The following is an 8,673-nucleotide window of genomic DNA, read 5'->3' as shown; positions in this document are numbered from 1 at the left end:
CGGAAAAGTCCATGCATACGTGCATGATCGATGCAGTGAAGTAATTTTTGTATCTTTCTACAAATTATTCTAAATGAAAAAATGTAACTCTCAAGCTGCCAAAAATACCACGCATGCTTACACACCTTTTCATCCCCTACGGTCACCTCAACGAGCAGGTAGTAAGTACCCCCTATCCTACTACACACACACATACACGCGATCTGCTGCTGGCGCTTGGTCACCCGGCAAAAAGTAACTGGGCCAGATGTTTTCTGTGTGCTGTACTCCATTCCACTTTATCCCTCATCACCATTCCCCTTCACCAGACTCTAAGTACCAATAGACCATCCGGTCATGCGAAACAACAAGGCGTTGTTTTTTATTCGTACACACAAACACACACACATACACATACATATATCCACAAGTTTGTCTGGATAGTTTCATAAAATGTTGTTAATTTGTTTAAGTCTCAAATTTCATATAACCGCGTTTCAACCTAATGGAATGAATAATCACTATATAGCCATTGCAATTAACGAAATATGTGGCTTATTACGCTCGTCAAAAGTACTTTTTCGATGGACTAATATTTTTCATTTTATTATTCGTTATATTTCAAACACTTTCCGCATTCAAACAACTATTGGTATTTTTTAACGTCATTCTTAACCAAAATTTGGTTTTAAATTTATTTTTGGTTTTAAAATTATTTTTTTGCTTCCATTTCATTCTGTTCTGTTTTCATTGAATTATCTTTCGTAACTTTTAATACAGATAAACTCTGAAGATATTGTCTCTATGTTATTCCTATAAAAATAATAAACTGCAATGTTTGTAGATAACTCACTAAAAAGATAAGATTAAAAATAGAACGAAGACTAATTAAAAAGAAAATTACTGTTTCTATATTTTACTCTATATAACTTAAATTACGTGCTTTATATTATACCTTTTTTTACAATTATATAATTTCAAAAAATACGTTTTATATAAGAGTCCATTTTTAATTTTTAACATAAAATTATTATTTATTATTTACTGTTTAATATTTATATGATTTAAATAAATAATTATTACGGATTAATTTTGAAAATCCAGTTATAATTATACATAGTTTTAAGATTCATACAAATGTTTTAGATAATAAAAATTTAATAACTTATATAAAATATGGTATTTCAAAAGTTTTCCAACATTTCATATATTTTTATGATTTATTTTTTTAAATCAATAATTATTTAAACAATGAAAAAGTGGTGGACATTATTAATTTATTTATATGATATTTTATTCACAAGTTTTATAAAACTATATTAGCATAAATTGTAATAAATTGTATGAATATTTTAACTTGTTGTTAGATGATTAACTTATTACTATTAAAACTTAAAGGCAGTGACATTATTGATTTAAAAAAATATTGTATTCATATCAATAATTATTATAATTGGACTATATTCATTTATACCTAATTAAATAAAGGTTCTTTAAGAAGTGTATATACATACAGCAATATTAACCACACAGGTGTTAATAATTTTGTGAACAAAAAAATTGTTGACAAACAAACTTTTAAATTCTAATAACACGAATTCACTATTTGTTCTCAATAAAGAGGTAGAAAAAGAGTAAATTTACAAATTAATTTCATGAGGTACTGAGTAGTAACTGATTATAAAATTACTTGGTTTCATCTACTAAATCTAATATTTTTGGATTTCAAGCAACGAATTTCAATTTCAATACTAAACGAATTATCACACAACTTTGTATCGCCTACAGTTTATCCTTTTCTTATATATATATATGTCAAGCCGAATTTATGAAACTGCCGATTTCATGCAATCGGCAGAAAAAGGCTGTCTAATTCATGAAATTAACAACCATAATTTGCCGAGTTCATGAATTTGGTAGCCAAATTGCCGATTTCACGTATTCGGCAACAACGTTGCTGATTTCATGAAATCGGCAATTTCATACATTTGACGTAATATATATATATATATATATAACTGACGCCCTTGCACACCGTTGTGTAAAAAAACGGATTAAACTGTTCTGTTTTTATATTTTTTTTAAATTTTGGACAGTTTTTTTTTAAAATAACATAGTTACTCGTAAGATTATAATAACCTTCTTTTTGTGTATCATTAGTGCATGATATATAATATTTTTTTAAATGATTCCTTAAATAAAATACCATTTAAATTTATTAATTTATTTAATTTAATTAAATATTTCAGAGTAATATTTTTTTTTATTTTTTTTTAAATCTTCTGGTAATGTAATAAACTGATTTTTCGGTTTACCTGTTCTTAATAATCCCAAGAAGTCCAAAACTGGGTATGTGAGTAACAATCAGAAAGTAAATCAATACCAGCATATTCAAATGTTTGATCTTGAACCTTATTAATTATAATAGCGAACGAAACTTTAATAAACAATTGAAATATCTTAAACAGGAAAGGTAAATCAGTAAGAATCATAGAAATGCGGGGTAATAAGGCAATTTTTCCCACTGTACTGTATAGAACAGTATTGTCGCTATCACCGTAACGTGATTGATAACGGCACGATGAAAATACACATTTCCTTTTATTAATATTTTCGGATATACAATCACTTTTACGAAGTCGTATTATATAGTAAAATCTTCCCAAGATGTGACCAATAATTAGTTATAGTTATTATAAAATTAATAAGTAAAAATAAGACAAAAAAATTTAAAAAGTTAGGCAGACGAGACCGTAGTTCGAACTCGAAACACAGGTATCTCTAATCATATTTATCAAATTTCGACTTATGTGATTAAAATTCTAGTAAGCATCCTTAGTTTTTCCTAATAATAAACATAACCTATGTTACTCAGGGATAATATAACATTCTAACAGTGAAAACGTTTTTGAAATCGGTCCAATTATTTTTGAGATTTTTACGAACAAGCAAACACTGTCTCTTTATATAATAATAATATATTATGTGCATACGTATCATAATGTCACGGGTATATATTCTATCACATAATGTTACATATATATAAATACTATATCGATTGCATTACAATAATACAATGATTCTACTATGGCGGGCATGCATAGTGATTACATATTGTGATACATAGTTAGGATTATAATAATTAGAATGCATTCTTAACCACAATATAAGGGTGTTACAGTCAAGGCATTTATTTACAATGCTTGGATATCCATGAGTAACAAGGAATGGGAAACACAGGAGTGGACAATAGTAAATATATTAAAATAATGACTAACCGAATGGACAACGTATAAAATAATAATCATACGAATAAATACATTAGAATATATGCGACAAACTATCAGAAATTACACGCATGAATCATTAAACATAGACCAACCTTATCTTACAGAGAAAACTCCATATATGGAATTCACATATCAATAACCATATCCGGTGGTGCACACGGGTAAAATGACCAAACGATTAGAGATTCCCATGTGATCGGGGTATTAAGGGGGTCTCAAACAGCCTCTATTTCAAATGTGTTTTAGTTTTGTTAATGCATGCACCTTCATGCCAGTTTGTTTTATAAATTAATTATTTGAACCTAGAATAATTTTACAAATTAAATAAATCGGACTAAGAAATATTTCAATAAAGTTAATATTTTAAAAGTCTTGAGTTATTTATTTAAATACTATCATTATTCTACATTGACTACGAAGCTATACAGTTGAGTGTGATCATCTCTCGTTGCACTGTCCGGTACCTAAATACCCGCACGCAACAAAGATAAGATAACACACATTAAAAACTATACTATCAAAATAAAATTTGAAGATCAAACTCAAACTCTAGGTGATTGTAGTTTTTTTTTTTTTTTATATTTATGTATAGTGGAATTTTAATTAATCTAAAATGTCGTAAAACAGATTGTTCGTAAAAAAAAATTTAATTTTTTTAAATGTTTTAAAACTTTTTCTAAACTCAACTAATATTTCTTACATCTTAGATGTAACAGTAAGATTTGAGATTTGGTGGTAATTAAAATTGTGTTACATTTCTATTAAATAAAATAGTTGTTCGTGGTTTAAGGAAAATTCTTGGACACAACAACAATTGAATAACTGTATAAATACATATGGTAATGAATAATGGCAATTAAAACGAATCACCAAACGACTCGTAAAATGGCATTGTACTTGAATCTTAATTGTTTAAAATTATCCAAGATCTCAACCGACGCATACTTGAATTTCAACCGTTCCATAACAGTGATTATACTGTTATCAATAGAATTCTAATCGAATTGTTACGAATAAACCCGAGAAGTATGCATAAACTAAATCAACTAACAATTAGGACCATTTCTATGTTCATTATTTAAGCACATTAAAGTAGCTAAATTATTCACTATCAACGACTTTTAACAACATTTTAAAGAAACTAAGTTAGTCCATAATGATTTTAGATTCTGTCCTAATTAATTTTTGTTACAAACTATTATACTTCTTATTGATTGATCTCCTATTTTAAAAATATTACAATTATCAAGGCCACAAAACACTTTGAAAACATATAAAACTTTATTTTCAAACGTTGATTACTATTATAGATAATCGGTACAGAATTTACGATTTTGGTTACTAAGTCTAACAAATTTGATTTATCTTGACAATTTTTCAATTTTTTTTTACTCATTTTCGAAATAATTTGTTATTATTTATTGACTATTGATTTATTTATTTATTGATTAAGAAATTTATAATGAAATAAAAATGTTTCTTTTCATAATATTATGGTTCATCTAATATTGTCATAGTATACATAAAAAATTAATTTTATAAACCAACTTTTTATAAAATGTAATCCGTAACATAGATGTTTAACGTTAAATTTATTAAGATTAATTTATCATATTGAATTTTAGTTGAATTTGGAGAGCTCACTCGTATTATATTCAAACATAGTCTATTGTTTAGAATAAAGCATATTATGGATAAACTTAAACCTAACTATTTAAGGTAGATCAAAGTTATATTTCATACTTCATAATTCTAAAACTATAATACTTACTATGAGTACATATTATGTGCGTATTTAATCATCTTAAACTAGTTAAGCAAAGTTGATTTACAAAACAACTAAAATTTGTAACAGTCCATTAATATTTCTAATATGCTACCATATAACTATTTTATCATTATTTAGAAAACTATAAAATATATTCAATTATTCATTAGTTTTAAAGTTATAAAATGTTCTAGAATACAAAATTGTCGTTGTTATTGTTTATTAAAATTATTAAATTTTCTCAGTTTTATTTAAATAAAATATTACTTTAATTATATTTATTATTATTTCAGAATATTTAATATTTTCCATTCTGCTAGTAATATACTCATTTATAAATTTATTGATCATTTTATAAGATAATAATAACAAGATAAATTATATTTATTACGATTTTTTTGAATGTAAGTTAAACTTAAAGTCAATAAAATCGCAAATTTACTTTTTAGAATTGGGAGTCTATTGACTTTGTATACATTCAGTGATATACTTTTAATTCGAAAGCGATCGTACTTTATAAGTATAATAATACTCCAAGCAGTATTTATTTATTTAAAAATATATTGTTTAACCCTTTGTTATGAATATTACATGGTACTAGGTACAAAAAATATATCTGTAATTCTAGAAAATTAATTAGAGAATCTTAAATGTTATTTCAATAGTTATAGTTATTTAGAAATATACAAAGTGAAGTTCTTAACTTATTTAAGTTATATTTTAAGACAAATTTTAATACATTTTAGTAATTAAAATATTTGATTTAAATGTTATCAATCACCTTGTTCAAAAATGTGAATAATTACGTTTAGTGCGGCTAAAGAATGCAAAGATTATTTTTTTAGTTTTTATAAACTTCGGCCATCATGATCTTTAGATTTTATAATAATTGAATGGTCTGATTTCTGCTTCAGAATGTGTAAACGTACTCATGGTTTGTCTGTTTTTTTAAGGCATAATTCGTTACTAAAATCGTTACAAAAAAGTGGTCACGAGGTCTAGAGACAAACTATATAACTTATCTAACTTAACGAGTAATAATTTTGACACGATCATTTATTTTTATTTTTATTTTAAATGTTATAAATTGTAAAAAAAAAAAAATATTATATTTCTTTATTTGCACCATATAAAAGCTTAATTTTTAAAGCAATAATTTTATGAAAATATATTAAACATAACAACTATTACTGTTAATTTTCATTTAATACTCAATTATAGTCAATAAGCACAACTAAGAAAATCACCACTTCATTATATAGTTCACAGTACATATAAATAAGGTGATGACTCACAAATTCTAATAAATAAAATTAACAGCCGCTTAACATATTTATGTCCGAGTAAAAAAAAAAATATATTAATATATTGAAAACATAGCAATGATTTATAAACTGTAAAAGTACAGAAAAAAAGGATAAACAGTATAAACATGTAAATAGGACATAAAAAGTTTAATAAAAGCCAATTTAAAGTAAATTATATATAATTTATACATCATTAAAACATTTTCAATATTGGCTAGGGAATTCGGTTTGACATCGTATGTCAAGTTGGTCGGACATTAATCTTAGTATTAAGTTTCACAAACTAAAGTAGAAAATATATTAAGGTAGATTTAAAATAAAGCAAAAGGGATATAATTTAAAATCATTTGGATCAATAAGTATTTTTTTTCACATACGTACCATTTAAGCTTTTAGTAAATTATCTTACGTATCCTGCGTTTCACTTCGCAACTGTTTCTACTGCGGACCTGGACATCTCGGCGTGGCCATTTCGGCGTGTATTCAATTCTTTTAGACTTATTTCTTTAATTTGATTTTTATTATAAACGTGCTGTATGCCGATATAATATATGATTCTAAACACGCTACATAAATGATATTTGTGTAAATTATATTATAGGATACGGCATCGGCCGACAATAATAATAATAATGAAGATAATAATGATAATAATGATTATCCCTCTATATATCTAACCTAATATAAATATAATTAAAATAAACTAATGACAACTAATATTATGGACTATCCCCCTTAAAAAACTAATGATGCCACGATTGTTATAATTACTTACAAGTTGTTTTATTCTTTTATCTACATCGATATACTTCATTTTTTTCCGTGAAAGACTTTTTCCAACTTCTAATTGATTATAAAATGTATCACGTCCAGATTATATTTTTCTCAAACATGAAATTAATATCTATAAGGTTAGATGCTATGACCCATTTGTAAATTATGTCGTCTGTTGGCTGCCTTGAAAAAGTTATAAGTTCTGTCTTCATCATTAAATACACGCTCATAGATGTCCCAAAGCTCAGGAGGAAAATGGGGGATCGACGTCTGTTTCTTATTATCCTTCTGATGTAATATTCTTCAAACCAATCTAAAAGAGGTAGAACTTCGTCAGGTATTTCGATGGTTAGTAAATTTATTGCGATACTTAGATCTTCTATTTTAATATACGCTAGCGCTAAAACCATGTTTACTGCAATTGAAAAATCTACATCGTTTTTATATGTAGAAATCAAATCTAATTCGCACATTTGTATTTTAAAATTGTTAGATAAATGAAAAAGATAACCGTAAATTTTAACACCGAGAAATTTATTTTTAAAATCATTAATGACAGCCTGTTCAAAATCGCATACTATCGATACAGGTTTTAAATGGGGTTTCATATCTATAATTATTTGAAATAAGCGTTCATATGTTTGGCTTCTTTTATCTGGTAGAAGTGCGTATAATAATGGGTGTAAGCCGTCAAGATATTTTGCTAGTAAAAGTGGTGGAGCCATTTTAAAAGTACCATCAGCGTACCACATATCTGATTGATGCAAAACGTTTAAACTCCGAGAACGGCCAAAAATTAAAATTCTATCTGGACTTGGTCCACTATCATATAACAAAAATTGTTCGGTGGTACATTCTGAAAGGGAGAACAATTGAAACCTTTCCGGTATTTCAAGTTTTTTTAAGTCTTTTAGTGTATCTAGTGCAACTTGTATTTTACACCTTGTCCTCCTTATTCGTTTTTTAAGATCTCCATCTGTTGATAATGCTCCCTAATTAAATAAAATTATGTTTTGAATGTTTGATAAAATTTAAAAAAAAGCCGATTTGCTTATAATATATATATATATATACTTTTGCTACTTGTACATTAATTTACAATGCTTGACGTTGGTTCTAATGTATTTTTTGCTCGATTTTTTATTTTCGTAATTGCAATATTCGATTCGATTAACACTGCTTCTGAGACATGAGTGTGGGTATTTATAGTTTTTATGATCTGTACAATTTTTAAAATTAAGCATATTAATACAATATATTAAATTTTTTTTCAAAGTATAAATAAATGAGTACTTACCACAGAAGTTTCAACGGATATGTGAATTCTTGATTTACACGAATATTTACTTCGATATCTCCAAAATGTCTTCGTTTTATCGTGGTTAAATGCATCAGAAACATACATATAACCATCGTGAGTAAAAATATCACGTTCCCTTATAGTTTTTATTTGATTCATTTCGCGCGGAGTACTTCGTGATGATTTTCAATCAAAGAGGTCAGTGCAACAACCAGATTAGTCCTCTTTTGAAAACTTACCATAAATAGAAATCGA

General features: G+C 26.4%; 1 pseudogene; it reads right to left on the bottom strand.

Moving 5' to 3' along the window:
- Positions 1 to 7,047: 7,047 nt before the first annotated feature.
- LOC112686348 lies at positions 7,048 to 7,591 on the bottom strand (annotated as a pseudogene).
- Between the last annotated feature and the right edge of the window lie 1,082 nt (positions 7,592 to 8,673).

The sequence above is a fragment of the Sipha flava genome, unplaced genomic scaffold, assembly GCF_003268045.1.
Source record: "Sipha flava isolate LNK unplaced genomic scaffold, YSA_version1 307_pilon_pilon, whole genome shotgun sequence".
Classification (NCBI taxonomy): domain Eukaryota; kingdom Metazoa; phylum Arthropoda; class Insecta; order Hemiptera; family Aphididae; genus Sipha; species Sipha flava.
The sequence above is the reverse complement of the archived record's forward strand: the minus strand, read 5'-3'. Positions and strand labels throughout refer to the sequence as shown.